Below are 25,369 nucleotides of genomic sequence, written 5' to 3' on the forward strand. Positions count from 1 at the left end.
TTCTCACTAATCTAAGCTAACCAAGGATTCAAATTAAGGACATTATTGTTTTTTGCTTAGAGTTAATGATGTGCTAAAGTAAAGAATAAAGGGGTAAAATATGTAACAACCCCGATTTTCAAGTACGCGGATCTTTTCTATAGGCACAAATTTCTCCGGAAGATCAGTAAAGGGAACACCTCTGCTGTATCATCAAGCATCTCAATCCTCATTGTCATTATGACATCTTTAAGCCAAAACCTCTTTTGAGGCAAGCTCCACAATGCGGCCACGGAGAACCTAGTTTTTGAACCGTATCGGTTAGGAGTTTGATTCTAGTTTTCGTAAATAGGCTCAGTTTGACGAACCGGACTCGATTCATGAGAGAAGAAAAATAATAGTATAATATTATCATTATATTAGTATTAGAAGTTGCTTGAAAGATATTATAAGGTTACCTGGTCTATTTTAGTTAAAAATAGGAAATCGGTTTAACCAGGTTTACGGTTTACTGGTGCAGCTTAGCACCAGCACTCTCTGATGACTTTAGCAATGCTAAGGGGTCATCATACATATTTTATTCTCATAATAAATATGTTACTAGTGTCATTTATGCTAGTAGCTCAGAAAATAAATTTTAGAGATATTTTTACAAGTGTTCCGATACACCTAGTTTTAGTTGTTATACACCTGAGATATTTTAATATTATTTTAATCCACCTCCAAGCCAACCAATCACAACTCACCTTACACCCCCAAGACCTCCAAGGCTGTCTCATTTCATCATTTTGGCCGAAAATAACAAGAGAGAAAAGAGAGAAACCTTTATGAACACTTAATCTTCAAAGCTTGATTTCTTCTGAACTAAAACTCAAATCAAAACTCCGATTTCACCAAAATGATCCTCTCTTCTTTCTCTACATAACCATATAACATATCAAGGCTGGAAATAAGGTGAGATGGCTGTCTCCCTCCCTCTTCAATTCGGTTTTCAAGGAAAACCATGTAAACATGTGTTTTCTTGATGTTTTTCCTTAGGAATCATGCTTAACTTGACTTGAGGGCCAAGAAACGGGAATTTCCAGCAAGTCTAAGGTGAGATATCTCTTCCTAACATACTTAGTGAGATTTGATCAGTTGAGAGTTTTTGGATTTAAAGTTGTTCTTGATGTGATTTAGGAGGAAAAAGTGCTTAAGGACCACCTGAAAGTTTGATTGAATTAGGAGCAGCAAAACCAGGTAGGGTGTCACGAAATTAATCTTGATTATTTGTGTTTGAGATGTGTGAATGTTGTATTATTTGGTTGTGCAAAAAATTGGTTGCATATATGATTGATTCTTGGTGAAAATTTGGTGAAATTCTGATGAAATTTGATGAAATTTAAGCTTTAAAGTTCATGTTCTTGGGCAGCTGGGAAAAACGAAACCCTAAGCTTAAATTGAGGTTTAATTTGTGTTGAAATCATGTAGAAAAGATGGGGTTTTAGTGGCTGCTAATTTATTATGAATTATAGTAAAAATCGGTTGCTGAAAAGACAGAAAAATGGGTAAAAATAGAGAAAGAATATGAAGAATTTATGAAGAACATGAAGAACACTTTGAGTGTGATGAAGAACAATGAAGAACAGGCCTTAGATCTTAAAAAGGGTAAGGAAGTAAAATTTTTGGTGTTTTAGGGGTTGTCTGGTAATTTCTGAAAGTTAGGGTGGTAAAAGTAGAAATATTAAAAGTTACGGGTGGTAAAAAGTGAATTTTAAAGGTTAAAGGTTAAAGTAAAGTTAATTTTCGAAAATATATTAATAAAATAATAAATAATAATAAAATATTAAATAATAATATTTAATTAAAAATAATATTTTAATAAAAAATAATAAAATAATGCGGAAAAGGCAGTTTTCTGTAAAAGCTTTAGAAAGACAACTTTAAGTGCAGAATCTCATAATTACCTTCATAAAACACTTAGGAAGTGGTAATAACATGTTAGTGAGGCAAAGATAAAGAAAAGATAAAAATCGAAGAAAAAGTCTGTAATGTTTTAATGACAGAAAAACAGATAGAATTAGTGAACGAACTAGGGCAACATAGTTAGTCCTTGAGTTGCGACTAGGGTTAAGTATTATATGAAAAGTTAAACTGTTTCAGTATAGACTTAATGAACCTATACTTGGGACAGGCTAACTATTCATACCGAAATTTACATAAGCTTTAAATACATATGTTAAGCAGAGAAACCAGAGCAGAGTAAATAAACACAGAGAACAGAGTAACCATAGCAGAATAGAGGGATACAGAGAAAAGAGTAATCTGAGCAAAGTAAAAAGACACAGAGAAGAGAGTAATGTGACAAAGAGAAATGGTTTGAGTTAAGATGTTGTAAAAGTAAAAGCTGTAGAGTTTGTATAGCATGATTGAACAGAGAAAGAAAGAGGTACAGCATAAGAATGTGAAAGTGATGATGAATAATGAGAATGTTAATGAATGATGATAATGAGAATGATTATGTAAGAATCTGCTGCAGAAAGGCAATCAGATAGATGGTGGTACGACCACTGAGAACGCTTTCCTGGGATACCTTGCTATAATGCTTTGCTGTAAGTCAAAGGTTGCTTACAGAGGTATCGAGATGAATGTGCTCCTGTAAGACAGAGGTTGCTTACAGTGAGTGTGTTGTTGCTCCTGTAAGACAGAGGTTGCTTACAGTGAGTATGTTGTTGCTCCTGTAAGACAGAGGTTGCTTACAGTGAGTCTGTTGGGCGTATATCGGCTAATAAGTTTCGCCCTGCAAGACAAAGGTTGCTTGCAGTGGATACCCTGCAAGACAAAGGTTGCTTGCGGTGGATATTGCCAATAGGAAAGCCTTATCCAGACAGAGGTTGCTGGGTAACGTCGGTAGTGGGTATGTAACCGACAGATGAGCTCATTACCTGCACTAGGGCTAAACATGCATCATACTTGGTTGTGCATTTTCTCTATTATGATTGTTCCATGAATGTATGCTTTCTTTGTTTGTATTCTATTCTCTGTGTTTGTGTCTGTGTTTTACTTTCTTGTATTCTTCTGTTTGTGATCTTTTTCTGTTTTCTCTATTTTCTCTATTTATCTGTCTTCTGTTTACTACTTCTCTATATTCTGCTATTAGTCTGCAAAACAACACAAAATTAATGAACGTAACTAATAACCCCAGCCCTACTAAGAACTCCCCAGTTCTTACCCCTTCTCTCTCCCTTCCCCCTCCAGATGGAAGCATGAGTACCTTTCCGTAGTTCACTGATGACCGTTCGTAAAGAGAATTCCGCTCCAGGTAGTCTTCTGAGTCTAGGGTGAATCTCTTTATCTATATATATGTATATACTGTGAGACCAGCCAACGTCTGCACCCCGTTCGTATGCGCACTTTAACCTGAATCCTATGCATGAGACTCCCGTTGTGTGGCTACTTGATGAGGTACCAGAGGGACGTCCTATGGCAATGTCTGATCATGCAGAGGAATAGCAGATGATGTCCTACCTTTGGTGACGTTCACTTGACTTGAGTTTTGAAGACTTAGAACGTACTTTCCCTCGCTTTAGTAGTTTAGAGGGACTAGGCGAGTATAGAGTCTAGGCTAGCCTGGGTGCCAGCTTAGGGACTTCTTGAACAGGTCAGAACCTGGGATGTTGTATATATATATATATATATATATATATATATATATATATATATATATATATATATATATATATATATATATATATATACGTATATAGATATTATTTAGCTATATCTAGGGGTGTTCTAACTAAAAGTCTATACTCTAATAAAGGCTGGATCACTGAATCTTGTTAGCTGCTTGTGATGTATTTATGTGTGGTTGTTTATAACTGTTTTATCTGTTATTATTTGTGAATTGATTATAAATGATTATGTTTATTAATCCAAACATTTTCAAAAAAATACACCTCACAAATTAACTACGCTTTTAACAACGAATCAGGCTCATATGATAAATAATAGATAATAACTAGGAAGACAAATTGGTAGCGCTCAGTTTCCGGTGTGTCCTAGGCGTACTGAAAATTGGGTCGTTACAAAATATGCTCAACATTGGTTTGCAAGGGATAATGAAAGGTAAGGCCATATGGGTATGTAAGCTCAGTGAAACAAAGGCCTCAATCATGTAAGTGCATGCATACATCAAATAAATGGAAATATAGAATTAAGCAAGACAAAGATCACAGTTTTAGAGAGAACAAGACACACCAAAAATAAAATATTGGTTGATAAAATACGACCAATCAAATAGGCTCAAAATCTCACTAGTTTTGTGTGTTCGAGCTTTAAACCATGTTCCAAAATAATATTTCTTTCATACAAGTTTTTCAAAAAGTTTTATTCAAATTAGTGAAATACTCTAAAAAGTCTCTTGAAAAAGAAAATATTACTTCAACCAAGTGGTAAAATATGCACAAATAAAACAGACATGCAATCAAACATGCAGATGCAACAATGAAAAACAAAGATTGGTGTTAAGAAGGGACTAACTGACCCACGGAGATCGGTATCGACCTCCCCACACTTAAAGATTGCACCGTCCTCGGTGCATGCTAAGATGTGCGAGTGAACGGGGGTTGTGGTTTCTCAGCTGGGGCTCTTTCTGTTCCTTTCCTTGCCGGTGATTTGGGAGTAGCTTTCTCTATTCTTTTCTTAGTGGCCATCCTGAAAAAGGGAAAAGAAAGTAAATTAAATTCAAAGAGATAACTATAGCAAGGAAGAGGATGGGAAAAGTGGTGATGGATGCACATTAGGATGTAATTGACATTAACACATGCTCTCGAGTACATGTGAAAAGCCATCAATGAAAAATAGCTAGTGCAGAAAATGACAAGTGAATGCAAGGTGTTTATTGGCATGCCGGAAAAAGACATGAGTAGCATAGACCAAGCATTATTTGTAACAAACCATCACATTTGTATTGACAATTAAATTCAATTAAAACAACAGTAAAGGAAATTTGTGAAAAGTAAGCATTGAATAGTAGAGTAAAGTAATGTAGGAAAGTGCATAATGCTATATAGGCTTTTTCACAAACACATAGCTTGCATGGTAAATAAGGTATAGAAAGTATTAAATTGAACATGCAAGCACCCTTTAAAAAGTAATATATAATTGTCAAATAATTCTGCAGCAATCCACAATGACCCAAATAAATTTCCAACACCAATGAAAATAATGCAATGAATGAAAGTATGCAAATAAATTAAAATAAAATAAAAAAGAAAAATAAGAAAAATTAGAAGGGAAAAGAAGGGAAGAAGAAAGGAGGGAGGAAAAATTAGGATTGGGGAAGAAAAGATAAGATATTTGGCAAATTAGGATAAGCTGTGCAGCACAAGCGACGCGGACGCGTGGGGCGCGCGTTCGCGCGATTGCGCTTTAAGTAAGGGGACGCAGTCGCGTCGGTCACGCGGTCGCGTGACCCATGTTATGCTTCTAGCGCAAGTGCAGCCTCGCGCCAGCACAACTCTCTGTTCAAATTAATTTATTTTCCAAAATTGGGGTGACGCGATCGCGTGGATGGCCATTTTTGGAAAACGACAGGGCTGCGTGGGGCACGCGGTCGCGTGGGAGGGCTTAGGCTTCTAGCACGAGTCCAACCCAATTCCAGCACAACTTTCGGCCTTGCACCTTTTTGACGTCGAAAATCAGGGCACGCGGCCGCGTGGGGCATGCGGTCGCTTGGGAGGCCATTATGCCCATGTGACGCGGACGCATCAGCGACGCGATCGCGTGGGTCGATTTGTGCCACTGGCACGCCTCCAGCCACGCTCCAGCGTGACTCTCTGTTCATTTTTATTTTCTCCCCTCTCCTTGCGACGCGGACGCGTCGCTGATGCAGTCGTGGTGCACGAAATTGTGATCACTACTTTTCACAACTCTCATAATCCCTGGTCATGAACTCCAAAAACTTGGTGGTTCAATTCCATGGCATTACACAACTTCGCACAACTAACCAGCAAGTGCACTGGGTCGTCCAAGTAATAAACCTTACGCGAGTAAGGGTCGATCCCACGGAGATTGGTGGTATGAAGCAAGCTATGGTCATCTTGTAAATCTTAGTCAGGCAGACTCAAATGGATATGGTGATGAACGAAAATAACATAAAAGATAAAGATAGAGATACTTATGTATGTCATTGGTGCAAGAGCTTCAGACAAGCGTATGAAGATGCCTTCCCTTCCGTCTCTCTGCTTTCCTACTGCCTTCATCCAATCCTTCTTACTCCTTTCCATGGCAAGCTCGTGTAGGGTTTCACTGTTGTCAGCAGCTACCTCCCATCCTCTCAGTGAAAGCGATTGCATATGCTCCGTCACAGCATAGCGGAATTCATCTGTCGGTTCTCAATCAGACCGGAATAGAATCCATTGATTCTTTTGGCGTCTGTCACTAACGCCCCGCCCTCAGGAGTTTGAAGCACGTCGCAGTCATTCAGTCATTGAATCCTACTCAGAATACCACAGACAAGGTTTAGACCTTCCGGATTCTCTTGAATGCCGCCATCAGGTCCTGCCTATACTACGAGGATTCCGGTTAAAGAATCCAAGAGATATTCACTAAGCCTCAGATGCTTGTAGAACAAGAATGGTTGTCAGTCACCTTGTTCATAGGTGAGAATGATGATGAGTGTCATGAATCATCACATTCATCAAGTTGAAGAACAAGTGATATCTTAGAACAAGAACAAGCGGAATTGAATAGAAGAACAATAGCAATTGCATTAATACTCGAGGTACAGCAGAGCTCCACACCTTAATCTATGGTGTGTAGAAACTCCACCGTTGAAAATACATAAGAACAAAAGTGATCATTGGTTTCGGCCCCAGAGAGGGAACCAGAAGAACCCAGATGAAAATACAATAGTAAAAGGTCCTACTTATAGAAAACTAGTAGCCTAAGGTTTACAAAGATAAGTAAATGACATAAAAATCCACTTCCGGGCCCACTTGGTGTGTGCTTGGGCTGAGCAATGAAGGAATTTCGTGTAGAGACTTTTTCTGGAGTTAAACGCCAGCTTTTATGCCAGTTTGGGCGTTTAACTCCCAATCAGGTGCCAGTTCCGGCGTTTAACGCTGGAATTTCTGTAGGTGACTTTGAACGCCGGTTTGGGCCATCAAATCTTGGGCAAAGTATGGACTATCATATATTGCTGGAAAGCCCAGGATGTCTACTTTCCAACGCCGTTGAGAGCGCGCCGATTGGGCTTCTGTAGCTCCAGAAAATCCACTTCGAGTGCAGGGAGGTCAGAATCCAACAGCATCTGCAGTCCTTTCAAGTCTCTGGATCAGATTTTTGCTCAGGTCCCTCAATTTCAGCCAGAAAATACCTGAAATCACAGAAAAACACACAAACTCATAGTAAAGTCCAGAAAAGTGAATTTTAACTAAAAACTAATAAAAATATAATAAGAACTTAATTAAAACTACCAAAAACATACTAAAAACAATGCCAAAAAGTGTATAAATTATCCGCTCATCACAACACCAAACTTAAATTGTTGCTTGTCCCCAAGCAACTGAAAATCAAATAAGATAAAAAGAAGAGAATATACTATAGACTCCAAATTATCAATGAAACACAGCTCCAAATTAGATGAGCGGGACTAGTAGCTTTTTGCCTCCAAACAGTTTTGGCATCTCACTTTATCCTCTGAGGTTCAGAATGATTGGCTTCTTTAGGAACTCAGAATCCAGATAGTGTTATTGATTCTCCTAGTTAAGTATGATGATTCTTGAACACAGCTACTTATTGAGTCTTGGCCGTGGCCCAAAGCACTCTGTCTTCCAGTATTACCACCGGATACATACATGCCACAGACACATAATTGGGTGAACCTTTTCAGATTGTGACTCAGCTTTGCTAAAGTCCCCAATTAGAGGTGTCCAGGGTTCTTAAGCACACTCTTTTTGCCTTGGATCACAACTTTATTTCTTTCTTTCTTTTTCTTTTTCTCCCTTTTTTTTTCGTTGTTTTTTTTTTTTGTATTCACTGCTTTTTCTTGCTTCAAGAATCATTTTTATGATTTTTCAGATCCTCAGTAACATGTCTCCTTTTTCATCATTCTTTCAAGAGCCAACAATTTTAACATTCATGAACAACAAATTCAAAAGACATATGCACTGTTCAAGCATACATTTAGAAAACAAAAAGTATTGTCACCACATCAAACTAATTAAGCTAGTTTTAAAGATGAATTTGAAATCCTGTACTTCTTGTTCCTTTGTAATAAAAACAGTTTTCTTTTAAGAAAGGTGATGGATTCATAGGACATTCATAACTTTAAGGCATAGACACTAAGACACTAATGATCATAAGACACAAACATAGATAAACATAAGCACTAAAATTCGAAAAACAGAAGAATAAAGAACAAGGAAATCAAGGAACGGGTCCACCTTAGTGATGGCGGCTCTTCCTTCCTCTTGAAGGTCCTATGGAGTGCTTGAGCTCCTCAATATCTCTTCCTTGTCTTTGTTGCTCCTCTCTCATGATTCTTTGATCTTCTCTAATTTCATGGAGGAGAATGGAGTGTTCTTGGTGCTCCACCCTTAGTTGTCCCATGTTGGAACTTAATTCTCCTAGGGAGGTGTTTAGTTGCTCCCAATAGTCTTGTGGAGGAAAGTGCATCCCTTGAGGTATTTCAGGGATCTCTTGATGAGAGGGGTCTCTTGTATGCCATAATGGTTATGGAAAAACGAAAAAGCAACGCTTTTACCACACCAAACTTAAAATGTTTGCTCGTCCTCGAGCAAAAGAAGAAAGAAGAGAGTAGAAGAAGAAGAAATGAGGGAGAGGGAGATGGTGGTGTATTCGGCCAAAGAGGGGAGAAGTGGTGTTTAGGTTGTGTTAAAATGAAGAGGGAAGAAGGGTATTTATAGGAGAGAGGGGAGAAGGAGTTCGGCCATGTATGGGTGGTTGGGAGGAAAAGTGGTTTGAATTTGAAGGGTGAGTGGTGGGGGGAGTGGTGAAGGGGTTTTGGGGAAGAGGTATTGAGGTGATTGGTGAATGGGGGAAGAAGAGAGAGAGTGGTGGTGGGGTTGGTGGGGATCCTGTGGGGTCCACAGATCCTGTGGTGTCAAGGAAAAGTCATCCCTGCACCAATTGGCATCAAAATCCACGTTTTGAGCCATTTCTGGCGTTAAACACCGGGCTGGTGCCCATTCCTGGCGTTTAACGCCAGGTTCTAGCCCTTTTCTGGCGTTTAACGCCAGTCTGGTGCCCCTTTCTGGCGTTAAACGCCCAGAATGGTGCCAGACTGGGCGTTAAACGCCCAACAGCTAGCCTCACTGGCGTTTAAACGCCAGTGACTTCTTCCTCCAGGGTGTGCTGTTTTTTTTCCTGTTTTTCATTCTGTTTTTGCTTTTTCAATGGATTTTGTGACTTCTTATGATCATCAACCTACAAAAAAAAATAAAATAACAAAAGAAACTATATAAATTATAATCATTGGGTTGCCTCCCAACAAGCGCTTCTTTAATGTCAGTAGCTTGACAGAGGACTCTCATGGAGCCTCAGAAATACTCAGAACCGTGTTGGAACCTCCCAACACCAAACTTAGAGTTTGAATGTGGGGATTCAACACCAAACTTAGAGTTTGGTTGTGGCCTCCCAACACCAAACTTAGAGTTTGACTGTGGGGGCTCTGCTTGGCTCTGTTTTGAGAGAAGCTCTTCATGCTTCCTCTCCATGATGATAGAGGGATGTCCTTGGGCCTTAAACACCAAGGATTCTTCATTCACTTGAATGATCAACTCTCCTCTATCAACATCAATCACAGCCTTTGCTGTGGCTAGGAAGGGTCTACCAAGGATGATGGATTCATTCATGCACTTCTCAATATCTAGGACTATGAAATCAGTAGGAATGTAATGGTCTTCAATCTTCACCAAAACATTCTCTACAAGTCCATGAGCTTGTTTTCTTGAATTGTCAGCCATCTCTAATGAGATTCTTGCAGCTTGCACCTCACAGATCCCTAATTTCTCCATTACAGAGAGGGGCATGAGGTTTACACTTGACCCTAAGTCACACAAGGCCTTCTTGAAGGTCATGGTGCCTATGGTACAAGGTATAGAAAACTTCCCAGGATCCTGCCTCTTTTGAGGCAGTTTCTGCCTAGACAAGTCATCCAGTTCTTTGGTGAGCAAAGGTGGTTCATCTTCCCAAGTCTCATTTCCAAATAACTTGTCATTTAGCTTCATGATTGCTCCAAGGTATTTAGCAACTTGCTCTTCAGTGACATACTCATCCTCTTCAGAGGAAGAATACTCATCAGAGCTCATGAATGGCAGAAGTAGGTCCAATGGAATCTCTATGGTCTCATTTTGAGCCTCAGATTCCCATTGTTCCTCATTGAGGAACTCAGAGGAGATTGGTACACGCCCACTGAGGTCTTCCTCAGTGGCGTCCTCCTCCTCTCTTTCCTCTCCATATTCGGCCATGTCTATGGCTTTGCACTCTCCTTTTGGATTTTCTTCTGTATTACTTGGGAGAGTGCTAGGAGGGAGTTCAGTAACTTTCTTGCTCAGCTGACCCACTTGTCCTTCCAAATTTCTGATGGAGGACCTTGTTTCATTCATGAAACTTTGAGTGGTCTTATTAGATCAGAGACCATTGTTGCTAAGTCAGAAGTATTCTGCTTAGAACTCTCTGTCTATTGCTGAGAAGATGATGGAAAAGGCTTGCTATTGCTAAACCTGTTTCTTCCACCATTATTGTTATTGAAACCTTGTTGAGGTCTCTCTTGATTCTTCCATGAGAGATTTGGGTGATTTCTCCATGAAGAATTATAGGTGTTTCCATAGGGTTCTCCTAGGTAATTCACCTCTTCCATGGAAGGGTTCTCAGGATCATAAGCTTCTTCCTCAGATGAAGCATCCTTAGTACTGTTTGGTGCATTTTGCATTCCAGACAGACTTTGAGAAATCAAATTGACTTGTTGAGTCAATATTTTATTCTGAGCCAAAATGGCGTTCAGAGTGTCAATCTCAAGAACTCCTTTCTTCTGACTAGTCCCATTGTTTACAGGATTCCTTTCAGAAGTGTACATGAATTGGTTATTTGCAACCATTTCAATTAGCTCTTGAGCCTCTGTAGGCGTCTTCTTCAGATGAAGAGATCCTCCAGCAGAGCTATCCAAAGACATCTTGGACAGTTCAGAGAGACCATCATAGAAAATACCTATGATGCTCCATTCAGAAAGCATGTCAGAAGGACATTTTCTGATTAATTATTTGTATCTTTCCCAAGCTTCATATAGGGATTCCCCATCCTTCTATCTGAAGGTTTGGACCTCCACTCTAAGCTTACTCCACCTTTGTGGTGGAAAGAACTTTGCCAAGAAGGCATTGACTAGCTTTTCCCAAGAGTCCAGGCTTTCTTTAGGTTGAGAGTCCAACCATATCCTAGCTCTGTCTCTTACAGCAAAAGGGAATAGCATCAGTCTATAGACCTCAGGGTCAACCCCATTAGTCTTGACTGTGTCACAGATTTGCAAGAATTCAGCTAAAAACTGATGAGGATCTTCCATTGGAAGTCCATGGAACTTGCAATTCTGTTGCATTAGAGAAACTAATTGAGGCTTAAGCTCAAAGTTGTTTGCTCCAATGGCAGGGATAGAGATGCTTCTCCCATAAAAATCAGGAGTAGGTGCAGTAAAGTCACCCAGCACCTTCCTTGCATTGTTTGCATTATTGTTGTTTTCGGCTGCCATGTCTTCTTCTTCTTTGAAGAATTCGGTCAGGTCCTCTAAAGAGAGTTGTGATTTGGCTTCTCTTAGCTTTCTCTTCAAGGTCCTTTCGGGTTCAGGGTCAGCTTCAACAAGAATGCCTTTGTCTCTGCTCCTGCTCATATGAAAGAGAAGAGAACAAGAAAATGTGGAATCCTCTATGTCACAGTATAGAGATTCCTTGAGGTGTCAGAGGAAAAGAGAAATAGAAAGAAGAAGGGGAAGAAGAATTCGAACTTTACTTAGATAAGGTTCGAATTGTGCATTGAGAAGGAGTGGTACTCCATAACTAGAAGGATGTGAGAAGGAGGGAAGTAATTTTTCGAAAATTAATTAAAATATTTTGAAAACATTTTTGAAAAACACTAATTGATTTTCGAAAATCAAAGTGGAAAAGAAACCAAGTGATTTTTGAAAAAGATTTTTAAATTAGAAATCAAAAAGATTTGATTGAAAACTATTTTGAAAAAGATGTAGTTAAGAAGATATGATTGGTTTTAAAAAGATGTGATGAAAAGATATGATTTGAAAACAATTTTAAAAAAAAGATATGATTTGAAAAACATTTTAAAAAAAATTTGATTTGAAAGTTAATGACTTGCCTAACAAGAAAGGATATGATTCAAACATAAAACCTTCCTCAACAGAAAAGGCAAAAAATGTTCAATCAAATCATTAATTGTTAGTAAGTATCTTTGAAAAAGGAAAGAAATTAGTTTTGAAAACATTTGATTGAAAAGATATGATTTGAAAAAGATTTGATTTTGAAAAACTTGAAAAAAAATTGATTTGAAAACAAAATCTTCCCCCTAGCACCATCCTGGCGTTAAACGCCCAGAATGGTATCCATTCTGGCGTTTAACGCCCAAAATGCACCCTTTTTGGGCGTTAAACGCCCAGCCAGGCACCCTGGCTGGCGTTTAAACGCCAGTCTGTCTTCTTCACTGGGCATTTTTGAATGCCCAGCTCTTTCTGTATAATTCCTCTGCTGTATGTTCTGAATCTTCAATTCTGTGTATTATTGACTTGAAAAGACACAAATTAAAAATATTTTTGGATTTTTAATAATGAGGAACAGTCAAAATGCAACTAAAATCAAATAACAATGCATGCAAGACACCAAACTTAGCAGTTTGTATACTACTGACACTAACAAGATGAGAATGCATATGAGAAACAACAAAACACTCAAGTCAATAGAATTCAAAGATCAAAACAAGGAAATCATCAAGAACAACTTGAAGATTAATGAAGACACATGCATGAATGCAATAAGAACAGAAACATGCAATTGACACCCAACTTAAAATGAGACTCTATACTCAAACAAGAAATATTTTTGGTTTTTATGATTTTGTAAATTTTTTTTTTTTGGTTTTTTTCGAAAATTAAGTGAAAAGGAAAATAAAGGTATCAAAATTCTTAATGAGAATTCCAGGAATCATGCAATGTTAGTCTAAAGCTTTAGTCTAAAGGAATTAGACATGGCCGGCAAAGCTTCAGCAGGACATTGCATTCAAGAGCTAAATTGATGAGAATCAATCAGCTTTGGTGATGATAAGAACATCACCTTGAAACACTAGAATTCATTCTTAAGAACTCTGAAGAAAAATACCTAATCTAAGCAACAAGATGAACCGTCAGTTGTCCATACACAAGAACAATCCCCGGCAACGGCGCCAAAAACTTGATGCACGAAATTGTGATCACTACTTTTCACAACTCTCATAATCCCTGGTCATGAACTCCAAAAACTTGGTGGTTCAATTCCATGGCATTACACAACTTCGCACAACTAACCAGCAAGTGCACTGGGTCGTCCAAGTAATAAACCTTACGCGAGTAAGGGTCGATCCCACGGAGATTGGTGGTATGAAGCAAGCTATGGTCATCTTGTAAATCTTAGTCAGGCAGACTCAAATGGATATGGTGATGAACGAAAATAACATAAAAGATAAAGATAGAGATACTTATGTATGTCATTGGTGCAAGAGCTTCAGACAAGCGTATGAAGATGCCTTCCCTTCCGTCTCTCTGCTTTCCTACTGCCTTCATCCAATCCTTTTTACTCCTTTCCATGGCAAGCTCGTGTAGGGTTTCACTGTTGTCAGCAGCTACCTCCCATTCTCTCAGTGAAAGCGATTGCATATGCTCCGTCACAGCATAGCGGAATTCATCTGTCGGTTCTCAATCAGACCGGAATAGAATCCATTGATTCTTTTGGCGTCTGTCACTAACGCCCCGCCCTCAAGAGTTTGAAGCACGTCGCAGTCATTCAGTCATTGAATCCTACTCAGAATACCACAGACAAGGTTTAGACCTTCCGGATTCTCTTGAATGCCGCCATCAGGTCCTGCCTATACCACGAGGATTCCGGTTAAAGAATCCAAGAGATATTCACTAAGCCTCAGATGCTTGTAGAACAAGAATGGTTGTCAGTCACCTTGTTCATAGGTGAGAATGATGATGAGTGTCACGAATCATCACATTCATCAAGTTGAAGAACAAGTGATATCTTAGAACAAGAACAAGCGGAATTGAATAGAAGAACAATAGTAATTGCATTAATACTCGAGGTACAGCAGAGCTCCACACCTTAATCTATGGTGTGTAGAAACTCCACCGTTGAAAATACATAAGAACAAAAGTGATCATTGGTTTCGGCCCCAGAGAGGGAACCAGAAGAACCCAGATGAAAATACAATAGTAAAAGGTCCTACTTATAGAAAACTAGTAGCCTAAGGTTTACAAAGATAAGTAAATGACATAAAAATCCACTTCCGGGCCCACTTGGTGTGTGCTTGGGCTGAGCAATGAAGGAATTTCGTGTAGAGACTTTTTCTGGAGTTAAACGCCAGCTTTTATGCCAGTTTGGGCGTTTAACTCCCAATCAGGTGCCAGTTCCGGCGTTTAACGCTGGAATTTCTGTAGGTGACTTTGAACGCCGGTTTGGGCCATCAAATCTTGGGAAAAGTATGGACTATCATATATTGCTGGAAAGCCCAGGATGTCTACTTTCCAACGCCGTTGAGAGCGCGCCAATTGGGCTTCTGTAGCTCCAGAAAATACACTTCGAGTGCAGGGAGGTCAGAATCCAACAGCATCTGCAGTCCTTTCAAGTCTCTGGATCAGATTTTTGCTCAGGTCCCTCAATTTCAGCCAGAAAATACCTGAAATCACAGAAAAACACACAAACTCATAGTAAAGTCCAGAAAAGTGAATTTTAACTAAAAACTAATGAAAATATAATAAGAACTTAACTAAAACTACCAAAAACATACTAAAAACAATGCCAAAAAGTGTATAAATTATCCGCTCATCAAGTCGCGTCGCGTGGCATCCTTTTTTTTATGCAGTATGCAGAATGCAATGCTTAATGTGAATGCTATGCATGATTCCAGGTTCAATAAAATTAAAATAAAACTCAAAAACAAATAAAACTGAATAAAATTAAAATTGCAAAAGGAACGATCATACCATGGTGGGTTGTCTCCCACCTAGCACTTTTAGTTAAAGTCCTTAAGTTGGACAATTGGTGAGCTTCCTGTTATGGTGGTTTATGCTTGTACTGATCCAGGAATCCCCACCAATGTTTGTACTTCCAGTAGCCTCTGGGGTCCCAAACTAGGCGCAGAAAGCCTTCAAGTAAGTTAAAGCAAGTGACAAGGCCCCAAGAGTGGTGATTGATAGAATGGATTCCGGGGTCCCAGACCTTGCCTTTGCACCCATCTTTGTGTAGATCATCATGATTCCATCCGGGTAGCAAGCAATCTGAATTCTCACTAGAGCTGCCAAATAACTTCCTAGACCCAGTCAGTTGAGCTCTAAACCAACCTTTGCGTTTGAATGTTGAGCACACAACCAAGTTGAACCTTGCAGGATAAATCTTATCACTGACCATCTTTTTCTTACTCTTAATACCACAGAGAGCTCTAAGTTGACCATCCGTCTCCAGTAGCCCGTATTCAAGTGGAATTAGAAAGCTAGGGGATATGAATTTCACCCACTTGAATATTGTGAAGGATAATGGCAACTTAGGGGGAGGTGTTTCTAATGAACGTGCAAGCTCCACTCCCTTGTGCTCTTCTTCGACATCTTCCACCTCTTGGCAATCTTCTTCAATATCAACATCTTCCTCTTGGTGGATTTCTTCCAATTCAATCTCTTCTTCAGCGTTCACCAAGGGCAAGGGAGGTTGTGTTTCTTCTTCTGTAGTCTCCATGTCAAATCCATTGGGAGAGGATTCAAATGTAGATAAGAATTCATTAATGATTGAATCCATCTCTTGATCGTCTCCTTTAAAGTCTTCAACCATGATATGCTTTGGAGGTTGTACACCCTCCTCAACATCAACTGTAACGTCCCTAACAGAGTTATCCTTAGCTCTGGATTCCCATGGAGGTTCAACATCTCCTAGATCTTCAACCAACTCTTCTTCTTGAACAATGACAGCTTCTTCTACTTGTTCTAGTACAAATTCATTTCCTGTCTTGTCCACTGGAGTTTCTGGTATCTCTTTCATGCTCCGCTCTTCATTAGACTATCCACATAGAGTTGTGGCTGATCCTTGTATATTTGAGAGCCTAGAAACCCATTGAATTACTGCTTGCTCCAGTTGTTGAATGGTGGTTTGAAGATTATCTACTGTTTCCTTTAGGCGAACCTCTGCTTCTCGGGTTGCCGGACTTGGACATGATACAAAATGGGGTGGTGGTGATTGGGAGTGATTGGGTTGGTACTGGGGTAAGGAAGGATCATATGGTGGCGAATGATGAAAAGAAGCTTGTGAGTGTGGTAGTTCGAGGTTATGTTGAAGGGGTGGCCTATATGCACGGGGTGGGGCTTGTTGGTAGTTACAAGGTTGTCCACCGTATCTTTCAGCTAGGTATGCATTGTAGAATGGTCTTTGTCCAGGATATCTCGGAGGGTGTTGTTGCCTAAAGGGTTGATTAGATCCTCTTGGCTCCATCCATCCTTGATTGGTCTGACCTTGATGCATATTCCTGCTGTGGTTTCTGTTTCCTTCAACAAAGTTAGAACCAAACTCAAAGCGAGAGGAGTGAGAATTCATACTAGATATCAGAAATAAGAGGGAAGAGCTGAAACAGATAAAAATTAAAATAAAAAATATATATATATATTTTTTTTTGAAAAATATTTACAATAACCAATAATAAGGCACATGTTTGCAATTCCCCGGCAACGGTGCTATTTTGACGTTAGGATTTTTGCCAGTAAAGAATTTCATAAAAACAGTCGCGTTGTAGATATAGTCTCTAAACCGACAGAAATCCCTTCGTACAAAGTTTTGGTTGTCACAAGTAACAAACCCCTTTAAAATTGATAACCGAGTATTAAACCTCGGGTCATCTTCTCAAGGAATTGCAGGGAGGTATGTTCTTATTATTGGCTATAAAGGTTGTAATCGGGGTTTAGAAGATGAGAAGCAAGTGATTTAAATGACAATTAATTTAAATGGCGATTAAAAGTAATTAATAACTGTAAAAACAACTTTTGGCAAGGTAAGAGAAATTGGAAGTCCAACTTGGTGATCTCTCTCAATAATAATGAAAGTTGTATCTAATTTCCACTTAGTCAACCTTTAAAGTAAAGGAAAGTCAAGGGACTAATTAGTTGACCTTCGAATCCTATTTATTTCCTAAAAAAAAGTTGGGATTATCAAAGTTCAGTTCAATTAGCAAGATAACGATTATCAATTATGCTGAGTTTGATAACTGTTGAGTTACTGATTTCCTAACCAAGACTAAAAAGGGAAAAAGTAAATTACTGGAATAAAAATATCTTCAGATCGGAAGCAATGGTAACGTAAATAAAAGCAAGCAATCATAAACTAAAAATACCTCAATTATCATTAATTCAAACAATAATCTGTGACATGGAATAATTCATAAATTAAATTATAAAAGTAAATAATTAACTCAAATGCTGGAATAAATAAATAAAGTGAAAGGTAACCTTAAAACAAAGGAATATAAAACCTGGATCGAGAGTCACTCTTACAAGCTAAAAATGTTCTTAATTGAAAAAAAAGAAAGAATTGCATGAATTTTGAATTTTATAACAGTTTAATTATTTTGATGTGGTGGCAACATTTTTGTTTTCTGAATGTATGCTTAAACAGTGCATATGTCTTTTGAATTTGTGGTTCATGAATGTTGGCTCTTGAAAGAATGATGAAAAAGGAGACATGTTACTGAGGATCTGAAAAATCATAAAAATGATTCTTGAAGCAAGAAAAAGCAGTGAATACAAAAAAAAATGAAAAAAGGGAGAAAGAGAAAAAGAAAGAAAAAGAAAGAAATAAAGTTGTGATCCAAGGCAAAAAGAGTGTGCTTAAGAACCCTGGACACCTCTAATTGGGGACTCTAGCAAAGCTGAGTCACAATCTGAAAAGGTTCACCCAATTATGTGTCTGTGGCATGTATGTATCCGGTGGTAATACTGGAAGACAGAGTGCTTTGGGCCACGGCCAAGACTCATGAAGTAGCTGTGTTCAAGAATCATCATACTTAACTAGGAGAATCAATAACACTATCTGGATTCTGAGTTCCTAAAGAAGCCAATCATTCTGAATTTCAAATGATAGAGTGAGATGCCAAGACTATTCAGAGGCAAAAAGCTAAAAGCCCCGCTCATCTAATTAATACTGATCTTCATAGATGTTTTTGGAATTCATTGCATATTCTCTTCTTTTTATCTTATTTGATTTTCAGTTGCTTGAGGACAAGCAACAATTTAAGTTTGGTGTTGTGATGAGCGGATAATTTGTACGCTTTTTGGCATTGTTTTTAGTATGTTTCTAGTAGGATTTAGTTAGTTTTTAGTATATTTTTATTAGTTTTTAGTTAAAATTCACTTTTCTGGACTTTACTATGAGTTTGTGTGTTTTTCTATGATTTCAGGTATTTTCTGGCTGAAATTGAGGGACCTGAGCAAAAATCTGATTCAGAGACTGAAAAGGACTGCAGATGCTGTTGGATTCTGACCTCCCTGCACTCGAAATGGATTTTCTGGAGCTACAGAAGCCCAATTGGCGCGCTCTCAACGGCGTTGGAAAGTAGACATCATGGGCTTTCCAGCAATATATGATAGTCCATACTTTGCCCAAGATTTCATGGCCCAAACCGGCGTTCAAAGTCACCTTCAGATTTCCCAGCGTTAAACGCCAGAACTGGCACCAAAATGGGAGTTAAACGCCCAAACTGGCATAAAAGCTGGCGTTTAACTCCAAGAAGAGTCTCTACACGAAAAATGCTTCATTGCTCAGCCCAAGCACACACCAAGTGGGCCCGGAAGAGGATTTTTATGTCATTTACTCATCTTTGTAATCCTTAAGCTACTAGTTCCCTATAAGTAGGACCTTTTACTATTGTATTTTATCATCTGGAGATCTTTGAATCTTTGGACATCTAGTTCTTAGATCATTGGGAGGCTGGCCTCACGGCCATGCCTAGACCTTGTTCTTATGTATTTTCAACGGTGGAGTTTCTACACACCATAGATTAAGGTGTGGAGCTCTGCTGTACCTCGAGTATTAATGCAATTACTATTGTTCTTCTATTCAATTCCGCTTGTTCTTGTTCTAAGATATCACTTGTTCTTCAACTTGATGAATGTGATGATCCGTGACACTCATCATCATTCTCACCTATGAACGTGTGACTGACAACCACCGCCGTTCTACCTTCGATTGGGTGAATATCTCTTGGATTCCTGATACACGATGCATGGTTGATCGCCTGACAACCGAGTGCTCGCCTGACAAACGAGCCAGCCATTCCGTGAGATCAGAGTCTTCATGGTATAGGCTAGAACTGATGGCAGCATTCAAGAGAATCCGGAAGGTCTAACCTTGTCTGTGGTATTCTGAGTAGGATTCAATGATTGAATGACTGTGACGTGCTTCAAACTCCTGAGGGCGGGGCGTTAGTGACAGACACAAAAGAATCACTGGATTCTATTCCGGCCTGATCGAGAACCGACAGATGGATAGCCGTGCCGTGACAGGGTGCGTTGAACATTTCCACTGAGAGGATGGGAGGTAGCCACTGACAACGGTGAAACCCTTGCTTAAGCTTGCCATGGAAAGGAGTAAGAAGGATTGGAAGAAGACAGTAGGAAAGCAGAGAGACGGAAGGGAAGGCATCTTCATACGCTTATCTGAAGTTCCTACCAATGAATTACATAAGTATCTCTATCTTTATCTTTATGTTTTATTCGTATATCACTATACCCATTTGAGTCTGCCTGACTAAGATTTACAAGGTGACCATAGCTTGCTTCATACCAACAATCTCCGTGGGATCGACCCTTACTCGCGTAAGGTTTATTACTTGGACGACCCAGTGCACTTGCTGGTTAGTTGTGCAAAGTTGTGTTTATGCCATGGTATTGAACACCAAGTTTTTGGATTCATTACCGGGGATTATTTGAGTTGTGAAAAGTATTGATCACAATTTCGTGCACCACTTGTGCATGCATATGGCTGGGCTAATGACCTTAAGATCACTGACGGACCACCCAAGAGCTATCTTGTGTGTCTTTAGCACTTGAATTAGTGCTTCCTCTTCCTGTGGCTCTAAGATAGAGCTTATGATTACAGGAAAGGTATCACCTTCTCCTAGAAATGCATATTTCAGGGATGGTGGTAATGGTTTGAGCTCGGGTTTAGGAGGTTTCTCCTCTTCTTAAGGGATTTTCAGAGGTTCTATTATTCTCTCTGATTCCTCCAGATCAGGCTGAACATCTTTAAAGATATCCTCCAGCTCTGATTTGAGACTCTCAGCCATATTGATTTCTTTTACCAGAGAGTCAATAATATCAATGCTCATGCAGTCATTTTGGGTGTCTGGATACTGCATGGCTTTGACAACATTCAACTTGAACTCATCCTCATTGACTCTCAGGGTTACTTCCCCTTTTTGAACATCAATGAGAGTTCGGCCAGTTGCTAGGAAATGTCTTCCCAGAATGAGAGTTGCACTCTTATGCTCCTCCATTTCCAGCACCACAAAGTCAGTGGGAAAGGCAAATGGCCCAACCTTGACAATCATGTCTTCAATCACGCCTGATGCGTATTTAATGGATCCGTCAGCAAGTTGGAGACATATCCGGGTTGGTTTAACTTCATCAGTCAACCCAAGCTTTTTGATAGTAGCTGTAGGTATTAGGTTAATACTTGCCCCAAGATCACATAGAGCTTGCTTGGTACAAGTACCTTCTAATGTGCATGGTATCATAAAGCTTCTAGGATCCTTAAGCTTTTCTGGTAAGCTTTTCAGAATGACTGCACTGCATTCTTCAGTGAGGTAAACTTTTTCATTTTCCCTCCAATCCTTCTTATGACTTAAGATCTCTTTCATGAACTTAGCATAAGATGGTATTTGCTCAAGTGCCTCTACAAACAGAATCTTTACTTCAAGAGTCCTGAGATAGTCTGCAAAGCGGGCAAATTGCTTATCCTGTTCTGCTTGGCGGAGTTTCTGAGGATAAGGCATTTTGGCTTTGTATTCTGGTGGATGAAATTGTGATCCTTAAAGTTGTACTCCTTGTACTTTGAATGGAATTTAAAAATTGGCTCTATTGGAATTTATGATCACAACTCCATTCAACTAACCAGCAAGTGCACTGGGTTGTCCATGTAATACCTTACGTGAGTAAGGGTCGATCCCACAGAGATTGTTGGTATGAAGCAAGCTATGGTCACCTTGTAAATCTCAGATAGGCAGATTAAATGGTTTATGATAAGTTCGAAAATAAATAATAAATAGAAAATAAAATAGGATAGAAATACTTATGTAAATCAATAGTGGGAATTTCAGATAGGCGTTTGGGGATGCTGTGCTCCTCTTGAATCTCTACTTTCTTATTACATTCATCCAATCCTTCTTACTCCTTTCCATGGCAAGCTGTATGTAGGGCATCACCGTCTTCAATGGCTACTTTTCATCCTCTCGGGAAAATGGTCCTATGTGCTGTCACTGCATGGCTAATTGTCTGGAGGCATCACCTTTGTCGATGGCTACATCCCATCCTCTCAGTGAAAATGGTCCTATGCTCTGTCACAGCACGGCTAATCATCTGTCGGTTCTCAATCAGGTTGGAATAGAATCCCTTGATTCTTTTGCGTCTGTCACTAACACCCAGCCTTCAGAAGTTTGAAGCTCGTCACAGTCATTCAATACCGGAATTCTACTCGGAATACCACAGACAAGGTTAGACTTTCCGGATTCCCGGAATCCTACTCGGAATACCACAGACAAGGTTAGACTTTCCGGATCCCCATGAATGCCGCCATCTATCTAGCTTATACCACGAAGATTCGGTTGGGGAATCTAAGAGATATGCGCCTGGCCTAAAGTAGAACGGAAGTGGTTGTCAGTCACGCGCGTTCATAGGTGAGAATGATGATGAGTGTCACGGATCATCACATTCATCAAGTTGAAGTACAATGAATATCTTGGAATAAGAATAAAAGAGAATTGAATAGAAAATAATAGTAATTGTATTGAAACTTGAGGTACAGCAGAACTCCACACCCTTAATCTATGGTGTGCAGAAACTCCACCGTTGAATATATATAAGTGAAAGGTTCAGGCATGGCCGAATGGCCAGCCCCCTAAAACGTGATCAATAGCCTCTTAAGATGAAGAATAAAATAAAACTGAGACCAAAGATGAAACGTGGTCAAAAGACGACTAATACACTAGTAAAAAGTCTTATTTATACTAAACTAGCTACTAGGGTTTACATGAGTAAGTATTTGATGCATAAATCCACTTCCGGGGCCCACTTGGTGTATGTTTGGGCTGAGCTTAATCTATCCACGAGCTGAGGTGTTTATTGGAGTTGAACACCGAGTTATAGCATGTTTCTGGCGTTCAACTCCGGGTTGTGACGTGTTTCTAGCGTTTGACTCCAGACAGCAGCATGTACTTGGCGTTGAGCGCCAATTTACGTCGTCAATTCCCGAATAAAGTATGGACTATTATCCATTTCGAGTGCAGGGAGGTCAGATTCTAACAGCATCAGCAGTCCTTTTGTCAGCCTTTTTCAGAGTTTTGCTCAAGTCCTTCAATTTCAGCCAGAAATTACCTGAAATCACAGAAAAACACGTAAACTCATAGTAAAGTCCAAAAATGTGAATTTAACATAAAAACTAATGAAAACATCCCTAAAAGTAGCTTGAACTTACTAAAAACTACCTAAAAACAATGCCAAAAAGCGTATAAATTATCCGCTCATCACAACACCAAACTTAAATTGTTGCTTGTCCCCAAGCAACTAAAAAAATAGGATAAAAAGAAGAGAATATACTATAAATTCCAAAATATCAATGAATATTAATTCTAATTAGATGAGCGGGACTTGTAGCTTTTTGCTTCTGAACAGTTTTGGCATCTCACTTTTTCCTTTGAGGTTCAGAATGATTGGCTTCTCTAGGAACTTAGAATTTCGGATAGTGTTATTGACTTTCCTAGTTAAGCATGTTGATTCTTGAACACAGCTACTTATGAGTCTTGGCCGTGGCCCTAAGCACTTTGTTTTCCAGTATTACCACCAGATACATAAATTCCACAGACACATAACTGGGTGAACCTTTTCAGATTGTGACTTAGCTTTGCTAAAGTCCCCAGTTAGAGGTGTCCAGAGCTCTTAAGCACACTCTTTTTGCTTTGGATCATGACTTTAACCACTCAGTCTCAAGCTTTTCACTTGGACCTGCATGCCACAAGAACATGGTTAGGGACAGCTTGATTTAGCCGCTTAGGCCTGGATTTTATTTCCTTGGGCCCTCCTATCCATTGATGCTCAAAGCCTTGGATCCTTTTTACCCTTGCCTTTTGGTTTTAAGGGCTATTGGCTTTTTCTGCTTGCTTTTTCTTTTTCTTTCTATTCTTTTTTTTGCCATTTCTCTCTTTTTTTTGTTTTCGCAAGCTTTCTTTTTCACTGCTTTTTCTTCCTTCAAGAATCAATTTCATGATTTTTCAGATCATCAATAACATTTCTCTTTGTTCATAATTCTTTCAAGAGCCAACAATTTTAACATTCATAAACAACAAGATCAAAAATATGCACTATTCAAGCATTCATTCAGAAAACAAAAAGTATTGTCACCACATCAATATAATTAAACTAAATTCAAGGATAAATTCGAAATTCATGTACTTCTTGTTCTTTTGAATTAAAACATTTTTCTTTTAAGAGAGGTGAAGGATTAATGGATTTTATTCATAGCTTTAAGACATAGTTACTACATACTAATGATCATGAAGTAGAGACACAAAATATAGATAAACATAACATAGAAACCGAAAAACAGACAGAAATAAGAACAAGGAATGAATCCACCTTAGCGGCGTCTTCTTCTTGAAGGACCAACAATGTCCTTAAGCTCTTCTATGTCCCTTCCTTGCCTTTGTTGCTCCTCCCTCATTGCTCTTTGATCTTCTCTTATTTCATGGAGAATGATGGAGTGCTCATGATGTTCCACCCTTAATTGTTCCACATTGTGGCTCAAATCTTCTAAGGAAGTGTTGAGTTGTTCCCAATAGTTGTTGGGAGGAAAGTGCATCCCTTGAGGCATCTCAGGGATTTCTTGATGATGAGCTTCCTCATGCATCTCTTGAGATCCGTGGAGGGTTTCTCTTGCTTGCTCCATCCTCTTCTTGGTGATGGGCTTATCCTCTTTAATGGAGATGTCTCCTTCTATGATAACTCCAGCTGAGTAACATAGGTGGCAAATAAGGTGAGGAAAAGCTAGCCTTGCCATGATGGAGGGCTTTTCGGCTATTTTGTAGAATTTATTGGAGATGACTTCATGAACTTCTACTTCCTCTCCAATCATGATGCTATGAATCATGATGGCCCGATCCACAGTAACTTCAGATCGGTTGCTTGTGGGAATGATGGAGCGTTGAATGAACTTCAACGATCCTCTAGCCACAGGCTTGAGGTCCAGTCTTCTTAGTTGGACTGGCTTGCCTTTGGAGTCTCTCTTCCATTGAGCTCCTTCCACACATATGTCCATAAGGACTTGGTTCAACCTTTGATTAAAGTTGACCCTTCTAGTGTAGGGGCGTACATCTTCTTGCATCATGGGTAAGTGGAACGCCAATCTCACATTCTCCGGACTAAAATCTAAGTATTTCCCCCGAACCATTGTGAGATAATTCTTTGGACTCGGGTTCATACTTTGATCATGGTTCCTAATGATCCATGCATTGGCATAGAACTCTTGAACCATTAAGATTCTGACTTGTTGCATGGGGTTGGTTAGGACTTCCCAACCTCTTCTTCGGATCTCATGTCGGATTTCCGGATACTCATTTTTCTTGAGCTTGAAAGGGACCTCAGGGATCACCTTCTTCTTTGTCACAACATCATAAAAGTGGTCTTGATGGCTTTTGGAGATGAATCTTTCCATCTCCCATGACTCGGAGGTGGAAGCTTTTGTCTTCCCTTTTCCTTTTCTAGAGGATTCTCCGGCCTTAGGTGCCATTTGATGGTAATGGAAAAACAAAAAGCTTATGCTTTTACCACACCAAACTTAGAATATTGCTCGCCCTCGAGCAAGAGAAGAAAGAAGAGAAGAAGAAGAAGAAGAAA

At 39.3% G+C, this 25,369-nt stretch overlaps 1 non-coding gene across 1 annotated transcript; it reads left to right on the plus strand.

Moving 5' to 3' along the window:
* The first annotated feature begins 11,212 nt into the window (after window positions 1–11,212).
* Window positions 11,213–11,320, plus strand: LOC130953401 (small nucleolar RNA R71). Its single transcript, XR_009075572.1, has one exon. It is a non-coding gene; the product is annotated as a small nucleolar RNA R71 (small nucleolar RNA).
* Window positions 11,321–25,369: the final 14,049 nt, after the last annotated feature.

Source organism: Arachis stenosperma, chromosome 9, assembly GCF_014773155.1.
Source record: "Arachis stenosperma cultivar V10309 chromosome 9, arast.V10309.gnm1.PFL2, whole genome shotgun sequence".
NCBI classification, from domain to species: Eukaryota; Viridiplantae; Streptophyta; class Magnoliopsida; order Fabales; family Fabaceae; genus Arachis; species Arachis stenosperma.